Below are 19331 nucleotides of genomic sequence, written 5' to 3' on the forward strand. Positions count from 1 at the left end.
TCAGTAGATTGACACTGAGTTGACACGTTAGTTTTTGGTTGACATGTAGCTGCTTTCTTTATGCCTTTTAGCTAAACAAATCACTTAATGTTTTCAATTTTCATATAACATTCTTCCAAACAAGTTATTAATATAGATTCCTTTATAGGTTCAAGGAAAATTTCCATCAACCTCATTCCAATCTACCTTCTTTGTCCCAGTTGGGATGACACTTTGGAATTTTTCTTATTTAAGTCAGCTTTCTATTGGGGAAATCATTACCAGGGAAAAGCTATATTTTTCCTCTCTCCATGTCAGTAAGCAAAATGGAGTTTAGTGAACCTTTCTGGACAGGGTTCATAAAAGTTTCCTCCCAGACACTTATCTATCCTATTTGAGAAAAAATAAAGATAAATCATTAAATGCAAGACTTATAGACTTAGGAGTCTAAGAGAAGTAGATGGATGTCCAAATCATGCCCACCCTTTATATATTTCTTTAAAAATGAAACAATATATTAAAATTAGAATCACCAGAGCTTATTTCTCTAGCAATTTCATGCCACATCAGCTACATCTACCCTTCTTATTTAAAAAATAATAATAAATCCTTTACTTGCTTAAGCCTTTGAAGGTCATAGCAGCAAGAAATATCTTATGATGAGTCCTCCTCACCCTATCCCTTCTTCCTTGGACATACAGATGTATAGCTTTGGCACTGTTTGGAAAAAGAGGAAACTGATAAAAGGACATTTAATTTGCTATTTTATTGGAGGATATAAAAAAAGAAAAGTCCTACTTTTGAATCATATTTGCCTAATACACTTTTCGATTCCATTGCATGGATGATGCCACATAGCCAACAGAATCTCTAAGTTGATGTCTATCATAATTAAAACCAGACACTTTAAGGCCTGTATTAGCATTTACATGGTAATGCCAAACAATAGTAAAGTAATAAATGTTCCAGCCATTCAGAGCAATATAGGTCCTGATAGTCAACATAGAACTAGGTATTCAGTCCAAGCGGCCATCAGGGAGTTACAAATTCAGAACACCTTGTTTTTATTCCACCTTAAAATTGTTTTTAATGAACAATACTATGTATCTTTATAACTTAAGACCACATTAAGGGACGCTATAGGAAACAGCTCTACAATTTGTTCACTATGGTCTTGTCCTCCCAGTAGTTGCCTGCCATCTCACACAGTCTCCCCTTATGAAGATTGATCTAGGTCTCAGCTCAGGAAAACCAATTGCCCAGAAGCAATAGGTTTTGTTTTTCTCATGAGCATGTGAAACTATAGAAAGGTATATGGTTAAGAGAAGTTTGTTTGTTTAAAGTAGGATGGATTTGCTGAATGCCACATACTGAAGGAGAAAAACTAGATATAGGAGGAAAAAAAGGGAGTTGGGACATATCATCCAGGTGGAGAGAAAAGTGTTAAAAACTGAAGTTGTTTATATACTTCCTCCAACCAATCTTCCCACTTCTTGAGAGGTGATTTAGGATATTGTTTGGAGCTTGGATTTTGAAGCCAGACATCTGAGCCAGACCAGATTTATCACTTATTAGATAAATGAACTTAGGTTAACTCGCCTCTGGTTTCTCATCTGTAAAATGGAGAAATAGTTACCTACTTTAAAGGCTAGATGCTCAAATAAGTCAATATAAATATAATTGAAATAATACCTACAGCATAGCAAACATTCAACAGTTTATCATCATTAGCATCTCTGCCTCAGTTCTATCTTCTCAAAGAATGGGGTATGATATTAAATTTAATTCAGCAAAATTACTAAACATATTGGTACCAAGCACTATAATATGTGGTAAAAAAAAAAAGACACAGATGAATCAATGCCTGCTCTCAAGGTGCTCTCAGTAAGTAAATAAGTGCACTCCATATGTTAACATCAAAAACGGTAATACATGCATCCCAGTAACCAGGCTGTGCAGGACAAGCAGCATAAACTGGATGAGGAACTCCTGGAAAATCCCTTGTATGTTTTTGGAACCTTGAGGTCTCTCCCTAGAGGCTGGAAGAGCCAGACCTGAAGGAAACTTCCTCCCATCCCATCCTGGCCATAGAAAATGACCATCACTCCCTAGCCCTCCGAAGCTGTGATATGTGAGATTGGGAAGACAAGGAGGGAAGAGAGACAATATTATAATTCTAAGACCCAGGAGATTAAGATTGCCTAATTTGCATATGTGAAAAATATGCAGCCAGATGAGTGGCGATAACAGAGCCAGCAAATGCACTAACCATATCTAGGTACCACCTACTAGGGTTCACCAAAACTATGAACCCTGGGTTTTCACAGATTTCTCTTCACTCTCTAAATGTTTGAAGGTCAAGTCTGTGGACAGAGGCTCTGAATCTCACTCTAAGAAGCTCTTAGGAAATTTCCTCCATTGTGATGTCCAAAGTACATGGCAATTAATGGACCCCTGCAAACACTCACCCACTTACACAGGTGGTACCTTAACTTTAAAATGTCTTAATCCCAAAGAAATATGTCACTGTATATAAGTGTTCAGTGTCAGCATGAACAGGAAGGTTTGGTTTAACTAGATTTTATGACTGTCATTATAACATATTGCATTATGTTAACTAGTTCTATAATAAATATACTAGTAAGTAATTTGGAAAGGCTACCTATACTCTGCTTTTACCCACTAAGTAAAAACTAATGGAATAAAGGCAATGCAGTTCAAGGTAGGCCTTAGGACCGTTTCTGATCAGCCCGGTTTTGACAGAGGTTATGTTCCTGGAAAGGATTTTCTCCAATTCTCTTCCCAACCCCAGTTGGGCAATGGCTTCTCCAAAGTTCTGGCTCCTCACCACCCAACCATGGCCCACACCTTACGTAGCCAAATCTAACCATTTCCTCCACAATGAGGAAAAAAGAGAGGAATTTTTGTTGTGTACAGAGGTATACAACAATGGAGGACCACATTAAATTTTGTATCAGAACCATTTTACTAGCTATACCACTGAATATTAGAGAACACAAATAAGTGAATAATTGAGGTTGTTGATACTTCTTTTGTTATTGTTGTTTTGTCATTGAAACTTTTTTTAAGTATATTTTTATTGATTTCAGAGAGGAAGAGAGAGAAAGATCAATGATGAGAGAGAATCATTGATTGGCTGCATCCTGTATATCCCCTACTGGGGATCGAGCTTGCAACCTGGGCATGCGCCCATGACTAGAATCAAACTTGGGATCCTTCAGTCCACAGGCCAATGCTCTATCCACTGAGCCAAACCAAATAGGGCAGAACTTTTATTCTTAAGACCTTAGAAGCAGAGAGGGGCAAAGAATTTCAAATTATATTTTATTCCATTATAAAAATATGTTCATATTCCTTCTTTTCCTCTTATATAAATACATTGTTCAGCTGTGCACTATTTTGAAAACAAGATAAGCTCAAGGCTTTCAGCTCTCTCAAATAAACTAATGATCTGGTTTGAAGGTATTGACCAAAGAGGAATTGCAAAGTGATATTCAAAGTCCTCAAGTATTGAGTTAATGGGTTAGGGCAGTGGTCGGCAAACTCATTAGTCAACAGAGCCAAATATCAACAGTACAACGATTGAAATTTCTTTTGAGAGCCAAATTTTTTAAACTTAAACTTCTTCTAATGCCATTTCTTCAAAATAGACTCGCCCAGGCCATGGTATTTTGTGGAAGAGCCACACTCAAGGGGCCAAAGAGCCGCATGTGGCTCACGAGCTGCAGTTTGCCGACCACTGGGTTAGAGCATAATGTTAATGGAATACCAAGTCTTTCCAACAATAAACTTCAGCATTATCCCAGATCTTCTTATAGATGGGACATTTTGGTCAGGTCTAGTTGAGCTGAAATACCCTCTAAAGAGAAATGTATAAGAGTATTTCTCTCAGTTTCACCACCTGGCTGGGGAGGGAGAGGTGCTTTGGACTGGTTATTCTTATTTATAGCAATAAAATTTTTAATTTCTCCTGAAACCACCCACTTTTCTTGATGTCATGTTTAAATCCATATCTCCTACTATTGTCTTTCTCTTGTCTAATGTGTTTTACTTATTGTACCCAAGCAAAACAGCCAGAGTAAGAATTTGTGGTTATGCAAAGAGTTATCAAATTATAAACTGAACCAGTCATACAAAAAACAAGTTCTTTTTCTGCTTTTCCTGCTTCAGCCACCAGCTGAAATCTATGACATCAGGTTATACTACCCTTTTTCCAACCTCATCATTTACTGACACACACCCCCACACATGATCTCCTCACATTCTCTAAGGATCACAGTTATCTTTTCCACTCAATTGCCTGCTGTCACCCTGAGTGATTTCAACATGCATTTTGATGAACCATCAACACCCATCATTGCATGATAACCTCCGCTTCAAATCCTTACTTCTGCTCCAGAATCCATTCCCATTGATCTTGTAATCAATTCTTTCATCCCCACCAACCTTTAGAAACTCTGCTATTGATTTCATCAGGGTCTCTATTGACTTCCTACCTCGTTTCCTAAAATCAGCTAGTCTCTTTACATCATTCCCTTTCCTTCTTGTCCTCAAGGGCAACCACTTAAAATAAATATTCAGTATCACCTCAATTTCTCCATCTCCTTCTCCTGGACGCTTGTGCTGACCCACAATTATTTCTTGACTGTCCCTGCCCCTGGTTAGCCAGAATATCATATGGTTTTGCCATTTGTGCCCTGCACAAGATGATTCAGGAAAGGAGGTAAGAAAAGTTTTATTTGCCAAGCTCTAAGTGCTGCCTTCAACTGGAGGGAGGAGCTCGTTTGTCTAATACACACAAAGGTAACTTGCTTCTAAAGCCCTTTTTCTATTTCACAGATATCAATAGTATGGCCATTGGGTAACTAAGCACAACTGGAAAAAAAATTAAGATGTTTTTATCCAATATGATTTCTTTGCAATATCTGTACCTATTGCAATGTTCTTGGAACTCTTGTCTATTTTACTCTCCAAAACTACTTTATTCTGGCTCTTTAATTGCCTTTCTGGCCTTTTTTAAATTTTCTTCTTTGGTTCCTCTTCCTTAAATTTCCCAGGGTCCCTCCCTGATGCACTTTCTTTTCCTCTCTATACCTTCTCTCTAGGTGGTTTCATTATGTCTCACTGTCTCAACTGTATATTATGTCAGTGGCATCCAAATCTATTTCTCCCCCTCTGATTTCCCCTGGGTTCCAAATCCACTTTACATGTGCCTGCTAGACATTTTCACCTAACCACCCCATAAAAATAAAAATTTCATGTCCAAAACAGAATTCAACACTTCCCTAAATCCCCATTTCCCTCTGCTTATGTTAACCCTGTCTTCATGAACAACATGCACAATCATCTAAAACTCCAAGATAGAAACTTCAAGGTCATTTTGGATTAATTTCTTTAACTACTTTCAACCAATCAATGACCAAGCCCTACTGATTATTCCACTAAAATATTTTTCAAATCCATGCCCTCCTCTCACTTTACTGTGCCTTCATACTACCTTTTTTTTTTTTTTTCTTTTTCTGGTCTTGAGAGAGAGAGGAAGTAAGAGGGACAGAGAGAGATAGAAATGTCAATGAGAGAGAAACATCATTGATAGATTGCCTCCTGCACACTTCCTACTGGGGATCAAACCCACAATCTGGGCATAAGCCCTGATCAGGAATTGAACCAGTGACCTCTTGGTTCCTGGGACTATGCTCAACCACTGAGCCACACCAGCTGGGATATTATCTTATCTAAGCTATAACAATAGCTTTTTAATCCATTTCACTTTCTCCAGACTGCATCATCTCAGATATATCCTACTAGAGACCCAGTGCACGAAATTTGTGCACCTGGGGGGGGGGGTGGGTCCCTCAGCCCGGCCTGTGCCCTCTTGCAGTCCAGGAGCCCTCAGGGGATGTCTGACCGATGGCTTAGGCCAGCTCCCCATGGGCCTAAGCCGGCAGTCAGATATCCTTACCACTGCTGCAGAGGCAGGAGAGGCTCCCGCCACCACTGCTGTGCTTGCCAGCCATGAGTTCAGCTTCTGGCTGAGTTGAGCTACCCCTGTGGGAGCGCACTGACCACCAGGGGGCAGTCCTGCATTGAGCATCTTCCCCCTGGTGGTCAGTGCGTGTCATAGCAGCTGGTCGTTCCACCATTCGGTCGATTTGCATATTAGCTTTTTATTATATAGGATATTCTGCAGACACCAATCAGAACTGCTCTGCAACCCTTTGAGTGTTTAATGAAATCCAAAACCAACAGTGTGACTTATTTATAAGCACCTTTTACAATAACTCCAACTTACCTTCCAACTACATATCCCTAGCCCCTTTATCTACTCATGTCCTCTACTCTAGTCACATTGACCTACTTAATTTTCCAAGAACATGTCATGAATGTTCACTAAATATTACCCCTACTTATTCTGGCCTATCTCCTAGGATGTCTATCACTTCTTTTCTTTCTCACAAAGAGAATCATACTCATTACTAAATGTCCAGCTCTAATATCCCCTTCTATGTAGAGTTTTTCCTGTTGTCCCTTCCTCCAGCTAAAAATTAACTGCTCCATCCATATACATAGCACTTTGGGCTTTTTTCAGCACTTAATGTCTTAGTTATAAATTACATGCTCCATAAGATGTGAGACTGAATTTTTCAGAGCTTGAGAATCAATTTTACCTGGTATATAATGAACAAATCAGCCATTTCTACCTCCATTCTATGGTTTTGAGAATCTTTGTAAATTGCATACTATTGTGTTTTGATGATTGTTTGCTTGCTAATTTAATGAGGGGGGGGGATTGCTTTGGTAAGAGAGAGAGAAATTTTTGCCCACGTTGTTAACTTTGATTTTAGTTTTTGTTTCTAACTGAGACACTGGCTCATTCTCTGGGCAATAAAACAATCCATGGAGAAACACAGTCCTCATTATGCAAGAAGGTTCAGTGTAGAACAGAACTGTGAGATGGCAGCAGCAATTGCCTGAAGTGAAAGCAGGAGCTACCATCTCAGCAGGCAGAAAACAGAATCTTTCCACCTCAATGTTTTTCATTCCAACGGCCCTTTTCCCACTGGGATCAACCTATTTTGGCTTGTCGGACATCACCATCCTATATTAAACTCTTCTTGTCATGCACTGGGATATATCATATGTCTTATGTACAATGCATCCCAGCCCCGCATCTTAAAAGCAGAGGAAAACATCCATCTGAACTTTTATTCTTGTATCTACTCCCTTTATCCCACTTTACCATAGTGAAACACTGTGATTGCCATTTCATCTTCCACATGCCACACCAATGACTCTGTTCCTCCACTCCTGCTCCCTTAACAGTTAATACACATTTGTTAAGAAACAAAAGAGCTATAATACAGGAAAAGTTTCAGTTCTGAGTGTAACTTATCAGTCACCTGAGAAGAAACACCATCTTGCCAGCTCTGTGAATATCCAAGATTTTTTTTCTAGTTATTATGTTCTCGATAAAAATGAACACATGACCCCAGGAACACTTCACTAGGTTTCTGGTTTCCAAATAAAAGCTTTGATTCCCTCCAGGTCTGGTTCTCCTTTTTTAAAGCTCAAAGAATCAGGGTCACCTGGGGGTAAAAAGGCTACAAGGGTTTCCTTTGAGCAGATAATTACAGTCTCTTCTCCCATAGAAATTTCACCACAAGTAACTACATAACAAAACTTCCTCATTGGTTTTTTGTTTTGTCTTGTGTTTTGTTTGTTTTTTATTGATTTCAGAGAGGGAGAGGAAGAGAGAGATAGAAACATCAATGATGAGAGAGAATCATTAATCAGCCATCTCCTGCATGCCCCCTACTAGGGATTGAGCCCACAACCCAGGTATGTGCCCTTGACTGGAATCGAACCCGGGACCCTTCAGTCCACAGGCTGATGCTCTATCTACTGACCCAAACCAGCTAGGGCAAAACTTACTCATTGGTTTTTAAGCAACATTTGTAAGGTACTTCTTTTTATTTCAGGTGAACTTTGAGTTGAAGATGATATCTGAACTATACTGATTGCCAGGCCATTCTACAAAGAATAAACTCCCACTACTGACTTCAACTAGAGAGCCAGAGCTGTGGAATGCTGGGAGAATACACTCTTCATTACTGCCAAATAAATTACTAGCTTTGTCATGCAATGGCATTCCCCAGATTTCATGCAAATGAGGGGGCTCTAATTTTCACAATGTTAATTCAATCTTTTCAGAAATCATATCTATGAGCTCATAATTTTATGTTATGACTATGTTGCATACAGATGAGGGCTGTGTTTTGCTTTTTGCCATGCCTACAAAATATTCAGCATTTCTTCAACAAATAAAAACATTACCAAATTACGCAGCAGCTATATAAGCTGTTTTGTTCACTCAGAAAAAGAACACAAAGAAATTCTGTTTTAAATCATAACCTTTGGTCCTTAGGTAGTTGATTTTGGAAAAATAACTCAACATGCTGAATTCTGTGACTGCACTTGTTCTTTGTTGGATAGAAAACACCACTTTGTGCCCACATTTCATTAAACTTGTGCATAACCAGAAGATGGCTTTTTATATTGGCAAAGATTCTGTTATATAGAAAATTACAGTTGCCACTCAACCATCAACCTCATGCTGATTCTTCTTCCTCTTCCTGATATTCTTAAACCATAATAAGCTGAAACTAAAAGATATATTTAAGAACCGAGGTGCAATGAAACATTATAACCATGAAGAGAATTGTTCTTGCTGCAATTTGAACAATTGTATTGGCTTTATCTTTGAGAAACAATGTGGCATTTTATTTCAAGGGCCTACTGAGGTACTGCTGATGAACCAACTGTACATACTTCCCAGATTTAATAAGCTTGATGAAAACCATTTGAATCTCTGCAGCCACTGATAATCATACCTAACATTTCTAAGTGGCAATTGTTCGTCTAGTGCTTTATATATGCTGCCTCTTTGGATGTTGAAAACACCCCTGCCAGGGGGGGATTTTTGTAATCCCCACCGTATAGATGAGAAAATTAAAGTTAAGGAAAGTGAATCAATTGGCTTGAGATTATGCAATTAGAACATGATAGAATACATGCACCCCTTTGTTCATTGCTGCATTATTTACAACAGCCAAGATTTGAAAGCAGCCCAAGTGCCCATCCATAGATGAGTGGATAAAAAAGCTGTGGTACATTTACACAATGGAATGCTGAGCTGTAATAAAAGAAGGAAATATTGCCTTTTGGAACAGCATAGATAGACCTGGAGAGTATTATGCTAAATGAAATAAGTCAGTCAGAGAAAGACAAATACCATATGATTTCACTTCTCCAAAGGACAAAATACCAAAATAAGCTAACTATCAAAACAGAAACAGACACATAGATATAGAGAACAGACTGACAGCTGTTAGAGGGGAGGGGGTTGGGGGGATGAGTGAAAAATGTGAAGAGATTAAGAAAAAAAAAAAAACACCAAGAAAACCCCTCATAGACAGACAACAGTATGATTACCAGAGGGAAAGGGGGCTGGGGGGAGGTAGAAGAGGGTAAAGGGGGGATAAATGGTGACAGAAGGAGACTTGACACAGTACAATATACACAAGACGTATTATAGAATTGTACACCTGAAACCTACATCATTTTATTAACCAATGGCATCCCAGTAAATTCAATTTAAAAAAAAATTAAAGTGATAAAACTAGAAAATGGAGTTCTGATTATTTGCATCACCATACTAAATAATGACCTTGAGAGTAAGTTTTGTGGAAAGTTTCGGCGTCCTCTTACTTTCAGATTACAATATTAACTGACTAATCTTTCTCAGACCAATTTAATGCCCTAACCCTCCACAGGGCCAGGTGCATAATCACCACCTAGGAAGACCTGCAATGAATGAAAAGCACCTCCTGAAAGGAAAGGAGCCTCTCCTGTACTCTGTCTTTAACCAAAAGGAAGAAGATACTTGGTGAAAGTTCTATCAAGCATTTCAGTTTAAGCCACTGTTGGTTATATTTTTGACTGAAAGCTAGATGGGTGCGCCAACTGAAAATTCCATTTAAAAAAAAGGCCAACTTCGTCTATTGAATGCTTATTAGAACCAACAAAAACTTTTATGTGAGAGAAGGACCTGGTTCAGTATTTCTGCACAAGATATTTTTTTTCCATTTTTTCTCATAGAGTTCATTCGTACTACTAAGTGTCTCATTTCTGAAGTCTTAGCTAACCTGTCATATTACAGTGGCACTTTGTCAAATTGGCCATTTGTTCAGTTTTGCAGGAAGACATCTTTTTACTTAGCAAGGCTAATTTCTTACTTCTTGATCGTGGGTAAAACTTGGGGATAATATGTTGTATAAGTTCAATTTCACCACCCTAAATGCTGATGAAGAACCCCTCTACCAAGTCTCATTTTTTATTTCTTGATAGTGGGTGGAAATTGGGAAAGGTTCTCATATCCTTTAATATCTATATTATATTACATGATCTCACTCATTTATGGAATATAATGAACAACATAAACTGATGAACAAAAACAGATCCAGAGACAGAGAAACATGGATCAGACCATTAAACCTCAGAGGGAAGGTAGGGGAGGGTGGGGGTAAGGGGGAGAGATCAACCAAAGGACTTGTATGCATGCATATAAGCCTAACCAATGGACACAGACAACAGGGGGGTGAGGGCATGAGGGGGGATGGGGGGTAATGGGGGAATAAGGACACATATGTAATACCTTAATCAATAAAGAAATTTAAAAATATATATATATATATATATATATATATATATATATATATATATATATATATATAATAAGTGGCATTCGTGTACTTGCTCTAAAACAATTCGGTATTTCGGTATACTGTGTATGGCCTTGCATTGTGGCTGCACAAGCTAAATCAGGAAAGCCCTCTCTGCATGTGCTTTCACAAATACACACAGAACAGTTAGTTCAAACTCATTTGCATCCACAGAACTAAAGCCGAAGCTCTAAACTAACTCCCCTGAAACAGCTGGGAATAAAGTAACAAAAACATTGTGCGAGAGGCAGATCTTTGCAAAGAACTGAACCATGAAACAAACATGGTGAACACTACTTTCTATTACTAAAACCAAGACTTTACGGGTGTCACAATGTAAGGTAAAACTATAATCCAGTTAACTTCAACAGAAAATTATTGTCATTAAACCTTCTAATAAGCTATGGTTAAAGCAGGTTTTACATTAGCTTGAAGGGGAACGTAAGTTATAACTGCCAGAAAACCAGTTGGAAGGCCTCAAACCACAAATTTGATACTACTGGGCTATGTTTGTTTGTAAAGAATATAAAGTATACTTTCCACCCACGGTATTACACATATATGGATTCCTCAAACTCTCAAGTCAGTTAGGTGTCAATACTGAAGGTCAATACAAATAGCTTGGCAAATGCATGTAGACATATGACTGATACTTATAATCACAGGAATTTTGAAGGTGAAAAAGACATTAAACATTTTATGGTTAAAAGTTCCTGAAAATCTTACCTAATAATAGAGAAACATGTAAATTGACCGTACCTCTGCTACACCCACAGCCAGAGTATGCAAATTAACCCAACAAAAATGGAGGTTAATTTGCATACATACCTGGGTCCCAGGAACCTCCTGGGCACCCAGGTCACTCCCAGCCGGCCATCGGAGTGGTGGGGGGGTGGGGGGGCCCTGCCCAAGCTTAAAGCCTGGGCGGCCCGAGCTGGCGATAAGAGGGGGGGGCAGCCCTGCCCAAGCCTAAAGCCTCAGGCAGAGGCTTTAGGCTTGGGCAGGGGCAGAGCCTAGGATCGGAGGAAAGGGGAAAAAATCAATGGAAACATATCCTCAGGTGAGGATAAAAAGAAAAAGAAAGAAAGAAATGTCATATCCTATGAAAGACACATCTTGAAAATGCCTAAAGAAAGTTGTCATTTTTTCATGGTGAAGGGACTGGAGTCCATGTTGATGAAAACATCTTGGCGGCTGCGGTGACTGGCAGTGGCTGCAGCAGTGGGGTGATGGGGCTGGCGCCTTCCCCTGATCAGCCCGGTCACCTCCGCAAAGGGAGGTCAGACTGCGGTTTAAGCCATCAGTAGGACGTCCCCTGAGGGCTCCCAGTATGTGAGAGGGGGCAGGCTGGGCTGAGGGACCCCTCCCCAGTGCACAAATTTCATGCACCGGGCCCCTAGTAGTTTCATAAATCACTAGTTTGCCATGGTGTTAAAATGTGTTATCCCCACAACTGTTTTCCAAAAGGTCATCTCTTGGTCAAAAGTTTAAGAAGAATTGGGTCAAGCAAAGTTCTGTGTCTTTACTGCAGGACTTTTTGGAACGCTGTACCTTTCTAATATAGGAATGTACTTTGGAGCATCTCTTAAACATTTATTTTTATAGAACATGTCTAGGAACATTCTTTGTGGAATATCAATAAAATGCAATCCCTCCATTTAGTCATAAACCAAGGCAAAAGGCATGTTGATGGAGAGTCAGTATGAAAAACTCAGGTCAGTCAATGACAAAAACTATCCTCTCAATACCAGAAAGCTGTCCTGAGTTATGCGGCTATGAAAGAGGATAGAGCATAGTATTTACAAGTGTGTATCTCAGAGCCTGGGTTGGACTCCCCCAGTTCAGTCACTTACCAGCTGTGGGCCTCAATAATGTCCTCTGTAAAATGGAGCTAATGATAGAGTTGCTGTGAAGGTTAATGAGTTAGTACATGTAAAACATAACTTAGCACTATAGGAGTCTTAGCTATTTATCACTGTCACTGTTGCTATTATTATATTAACAATCATCACCCCTGCTTAGGTGTAAGTAATCAGGGATAACAATTTCTAGAAACCTGTCCACAAGCTAGGATACTTTCACTAGACTTTCAGCTTCCTAGGAAAGTATGAGAAATGTTCCTCAAAGGTAACTGCCAAAAATTAAAAAACAAACAAAAAAAATGAATCTCAGAGAAGCCTAATAATAATTTTGAGTTACAGGATGTTTTAAAGAAATGCAGGTTTATTACACACAATAATGCAAAACTAACCAGTGTAGCCTTTAAAAAGGAAACTGTTTTCATCAGTAGTTAGTGGTGTCAAAGCATCAGTCTAATGAAACTAGGACATGATTATACAGTCAAGTTATCATTTTACATTTCTTGGATGCTATTAAGTACTTGGCTAGTCATTTAGAAAATATATTGGCATTTATAGAAATAAAAATTTAAATTCATTTAGTAAAAGTTGCTATATAATTACTAATGCATTTTAACTAGCAAAAAAATGTATCTATTAGTTCTTACAATGAGCTTCCACAGTCCCCTGCAATAACTGTCTTTATTGTCTGTCTTCCTTGTGAGGCCATGAGCTCCATGAGGATAAGGACTGTCTCTACTGATCAGAGTTACATTCCCAGTATTTTGCTCAGAACCTGTCACATAATAAGTACTACATAATCATTTGTGGAAGAAAAGAAGGGAGAGAAGGGACAGAGGAGAGGAGGAAGGGAGGCTGGCAGGAAGGAGGGAAGGAAGGAAGGAAGGAAGGAAGGAAGGAAGGAAGGAAGGAAGGAAGGAAGGAAGGAAGGAAGGAAGGAAGGGGAAAGGAAAACAAATCAAAAGAGGGAGGGCGAGAGGAAAGAAGGCAAGTGGTACAAAGTCAAGAAGAGTAAGCTGGTGGCTAATAAACTAAATGAAGCTGAAGTAAGTCGCTCAGTATGGATTGGAATAAAGATGAAGTCAATGAGCACATACCATACTCAATAGATTTTCAATTTCAACCTTTTGATAAATTTACTAATGTACACATTGTTCTCATTATAAAGTTCTCCCCATCATAAATCTCTCCTGCCATGAGGCTCTTGTACCTTTACCCACTACTTCATTACTTCCCTTTATATTAATTGTCCACATACTGATGGCAGCATATTTCTAGGCAGTCAAGTTCTGAACTCCCAATGGCTCTAACCTTGATACTCATAATCAGATGTTGGTGAATGTCATCCTGCAGCAGAGGGCTCATGTGTGATAAACTAATGGGCCACATTACTTTGCAGATTGAGTGAGACCTATAATGACTAACCTCAATCTAACTGAAAGAATTCCTACATTCTGAATCACCTCTATAAAGTTTTAAGAAAAAAAAATTAAGGACAAAATGGAGAGGATGGAGATATTTAAATGAGAGAGAAACAGGATATCACTTTCAGCCACAGGTGACACTCCCATTTTAAAAACAATATAAACACCATGAGACTACAGCTCAATAAAAATGGAACAAGTCATGTGGAAAATGGCCAGAAGCAAGGAAATAGTAATGCGAACAGACAACCCAACAAAATGATAGCTTGAATTATCCATGGCTCAGAAAGGACCAGGAGCTAAGTACAGGGCATAACCAAAGGTCCAAGGTCATTTTAATGATTGTGAAATCTCTTCTATAAATTCATACGGACACTGAACTAGGAATGAAATGAGCACTTCCTTGTATGAGCACACTATGATATGTGGAGCTATCCCAAAGAGACCTGAGAGCCGATGCAGGTGATAAAAAATCATTTGCTCCACCAGACACCCTAGTAAGAGGGAGGAATCATCCAAAAACTGGACCTGAGAATGAAAATCCTATGTATATTTTCTTCAAAAGGATGGAGATCTTGCATATCTTTTTTCCCAACATATCCTTAATACCTAGAACAGTGGTTGAAAATTTTCTGTAAAGGCCCACATATTAAATACCTTTGGCTTTGAGAACATACTATTTCTTTTTTTTAATTAAATTTATTGGGGTGACATTGGTCAACATGAATATTTAGGTTTCAGGTGTGGGTTTCTATGTTATAAGATTTGTATATTACACCATGTGCTCACCACTCAAAGTCAAATCTTTTCCTATCACCATATATTAGGACCTCCTTTTCCCCCGCAATCCCTTCACTCTGGCAACCACCACACTGCTATTTGTGTTCATGAGTTTCAGTTTTATATCCCACGTGAGTGAAATCATATGGTTCTTAGCTTTTTTTTGACTGACTTATTTCACTTAGCATAATGTTCTCAAAGTCCATTCACCTTGTTGCAAATGGCACTATTTCATCTTTTCTTATGGCTGAGTAGTATTCCACCATGTAGATGTACCACATCTTCTTTATTCAGTCCTCTTTGGGAATACATGATTTTGAGGTTTTCAGATATATACCCAGGAGAAGGATTGCTGGGTTGTATGGCAGCTCTATTCTAAATTTTTTGAGAAATTGCCAGACTGCTTTCCATAGTGGTTGTACCAGTCTACATCCCCACCAGCAGTGAATGAGGGTTCCCTTTTCTCCACAACCTCTCCAACACTTGTTATTGCTTATCTTGTTGGTAATGGCCACTCTAAGAGGTGTGAGGTAGTACTAGATCACTGTAGTTTTTATTTGCATTTCTCTAATTGCCAGTGTGGTTGAACATCTTTTTTATACATCTTTTGGCTGTTCATATGTCTTCTTGGGAAACGTGTATTTTCAGGTCCTCTGCCCACTTTTTGATTGGGTTGTTTGTTTGGTGTTGAGTTTTATAAGTTCTTTATACATTTTGGAAATTAAACTTTGTCGGAGTCACTGTTTGAAAATATCATCTCCCATCTTATTGGCTGTCTCTTTGTTCTGCTGTCAGTTTCTTTTGCTGTGTAGAAGCTTTTTAGTTTGATATAGTCCCATTCATTTATTTTTGCCTTTACCTCCCTTGCCTTTGGGGTCAAGTTCATAAAATGGAGAACCTACTATTTCTGTCACAACTACTCAACTCTGCCATTGTAGTACAAAAGTAGTCATAGACAATATGCACACTAATGGATATGACTGTGTTTTGACAAAATTTTATTTACAAAATCAGGTGGCAGGTCAGATTTAACCCTGGTCTAAAACATTGCCTGACACTTGGGTGCTTAATGAATGAATACTATCCTTACCTAGAACCCATGCCTCCTCTCTAATTATGGCTTCCCTGGGCAATGGACCAGGGACAAAAAAGAAAAAAACAACAACATTGTGTCTACTTGTTGGATATTATATTAATCTTGATGCTGAGGAAACATAGACACAGAGCCACTGATAACCATATATCCTGCTCTGTGTCCTGTAGCAGATTAGAGTGAAGCCCTTTGGGGAAGTGAAGGAGAGGCAAGTGGCAAAAATAGAACCTTGACTGTTCCAGGGTTGTTATGTTGTGAAGACTGGAATTTTTCCTTAATATCCTTTCTCCCATTCTTCCCTTTGGTAATAGAACCCTCTGGTTTTAGTGGAGTGCAGAACTTACCAGCTAAAGATTATATTTCTCAGCCTCTTCTGCAGCAACATGACTAAGTTCAGACAGACATGTGAGCAGAAGTGATGTGAGTAACCTCTGTGTTATATTCTTAGAAGGAAACAGCATGCTCTCCCCCATTTTTCCCAACCCCAGGGGCTGGAATTTAGACCCAATAGGAATTAATCCAGAATAAATTATTCAGAAAGTATAACAAATTTAGAGGTGGTAGAACAATCAGATAGAAGAAACCTTGGACTTTGAATGATATGAATCAGGTTACCTCCTCCCCCTAGACTATCTACTCACTCATGCTTTTATTTTATTTTTTAATATATTTTATTGATTTTTTTACAGAGAGGAAGGAAGAGGGATAGAGAGTTAGAAACATCAATGACAGAGAAACATCAATCAGCTGCCTCCTGCACACCCCCTACTGAGGATGTGCCCACAACCAAGGTACATGCCCTTGACCAGAATCGAACCTGGGACCCTTCAGTCTACAGGCCGACGCTCTATCCACTGAGCCAAACCGGTTAGGGCCATGCTTTTATTTGAGATAAATAAATCTTTCATCTTATTCCCATGGTACGAAAAGAGCTGAACTTATTACATAATTAATAAAATTCCTGAAGGAGTTTCTCAAATTCCTGCTTTCTAAACCTTGCTTATTCTTCAATTATAATAACTTCAGAATTTTATCACCATTTTTAAATAAATAATCAACTTGCTTAATTTAGTTCCACTTGGGTTTCTGTCAGTTGCAACCAAAAGATTTCTGAATGCTATAAGATCTAACATCAATATCCAGTTGTTCTTCCCATAAAGAGATGCTTTTCTCTATTGTCAGGCTCACAAGTTTAAGCTTTTATTGCATGAATGATTGTGGAAATTTCCTAACAAAGATATTTAACAAACTAAGAATAATTTCCCAATTCTAATGGTAGACCCTGTCTAAGCCAATGATCTCTTGAGAAGTAAATAATTCTAGAAGACTGTTAAATGAATACATATCCTAAAGCAACAATTTTCAAAGTATCCATGGACATTCTTCTAAGTGTCTTCAATGAGTTTCTTCAAATAAAATAAGGCCATGATAGATGTATTTAATTTATATGTGCTTCATGACCTTTAGAAAATATCTATCACAAGATTATATTGGTAAATGGAGGTTGGAAACTCCACAAACTCACTAATGCACAGAGAAATGAAGGCCGATTACATGGCCTCTTCTTCAGCTCCATAAACATTTAACTGTTTTATCATATACCTTGAAAAAAATAAAACAATGCATAATTGTTTCCTCAATAAACATTTGACACTGAGTGGAAACTAAAATTCTCCACTGAAAACAAAAGCTAAGGACAGATAAAATCTCTAATTTTTGATAGGGAGAAAATAAAGTCAATAACAAGATGATTTGAGCCAAAGGTATCGAAGAGTGTAAAAAAAAGAAAACACATTTAAAGAGTATGTCCAAAACACAAAACAACCAAGCCAAGAGAAAAAGGAGTAGTGCTCAATACGTAATAAAATTGGGATTGTTATTAGCAATGAGGTAGAGCATGAAGAAGTTACAGAAATCCAGACACTACCTGGATATTGAGCCCCTTATTAAAATTTTGTAACCTCTACTCTCCTCTCAACACACATACAAAAAAAGAAAATGGACATAAACAACTTGTAAACTATTAAATTTCAGGTGAACTCAAAATTAGTCAGGAAAATTCTTATAACAATTATAAGTTGATGGATCAGCAAATCCTGATGATGTATATAGCTTGTCCTGAGACAAAAATGTATATTATTAATCAATGCATCCACATCATGTAGTATAATTCCTGGCACATTCTATGTACTGAATTCGCATGAATGAATAATTAATGAATAAATAATATGATTCCAGAAAGCAACATGCATGTAAGATATTTATTAGTATTTTATTATAACTTTTTTATTTTAAGCCCTTTCTTTTATATTCAACATCCCATGTTTTTTACCTGTGAGCTGTATAGACCAAAAATTATTATTGTCCATCACTTTTTAAAAAGAAAAAGCAAGCAAGTACCAGGCAGAGCCAGGAATAAAAATCCAAGTTTCCTGATTCCTGGCCTATCATTATAACTAGAGGCCCAGTGCACGGAATTCATACACTTGCCGGGGGAGGTCCCTCAGCCTGGCCTTCACCCTCTCGCAGTCCTGGACCCCTCACTCCTTACCGGGTGCCTGCTCGCTGCTCCTTAGCACTCGGCTCACTGCTCCTTAGCGCTGCCGGGGAGGCAGGAAAGGCTTCTGCCACCACCGCTGTGCTCGCCAGCTGTGAGCCCGGCCTCTGGCTGAGTGGTGCTCCCCCTGTGGAGTGCACTGACCACCAGGGGGCAGCTCCTGCATTGATCGTCTGCCCCCTGGTGGTCAGTGTGCATCATAGTGACCTGTCATTCTGGTCATTTCACCATAACGGTCACTTAGGCTTTTATCATATAGGATAATATAAAGTATCTATTTTATTCATAGATGCTATCATACCTATATTCTGCCACCCCCAAACTTGGGAAAGAAAACAAATCACAGGGCAAATTGTGACTGAAATAGAAATAGGTATTCTTGTTTAAAAAAATTCTTTACAGGAGCAATTAAAAAAATAACTAAAATAAAGGAGGAAAATAGTCTAATAGACAATACCTATGGATAAGAAAAACTAAGATAGTTAAGAATACTTAGAAAGCTTTTTTCAATGACAACAATTACATGTTGCCAGGAAAGCAAACAAATATTCTTATGAGTAGCAGCACATAAAAAGAAAATAGTGTGGAACCTTTCTCTTTCTACATAACCCTATTGAGAATACATATGAAATAATGCTGTTTACCATAGTCAATTCTTTTCTTGTACAATGAAATGAGAGATCAACACCTGTGTCTTAAATTTTATATGCATAACCTACTGCTTCCCTAATGTTGCACTCGCTCTCTCTTGCAGCTCCTCTGTTGAAGTTACAATACAAGTCTTGTATCAATGAGGAACACAATTCAAGGAAAATTGGAGAAAAGGGTGGGACGAGG

The sequence above is a fragment of the Cnephaeus nilssonii genome (assembly GCF_951640355.1).
Source record: "Cnephaeus nilssonii genome assembly, chromosome: 1".
Taxonomy (NCBI): domain Eukaryota; kingdom Metazoa; phylum Chordata; class Mammalia; order Chiroptera; family Vespertilionidae; genus Cnephaeus; species Cnephaeus nilssonii.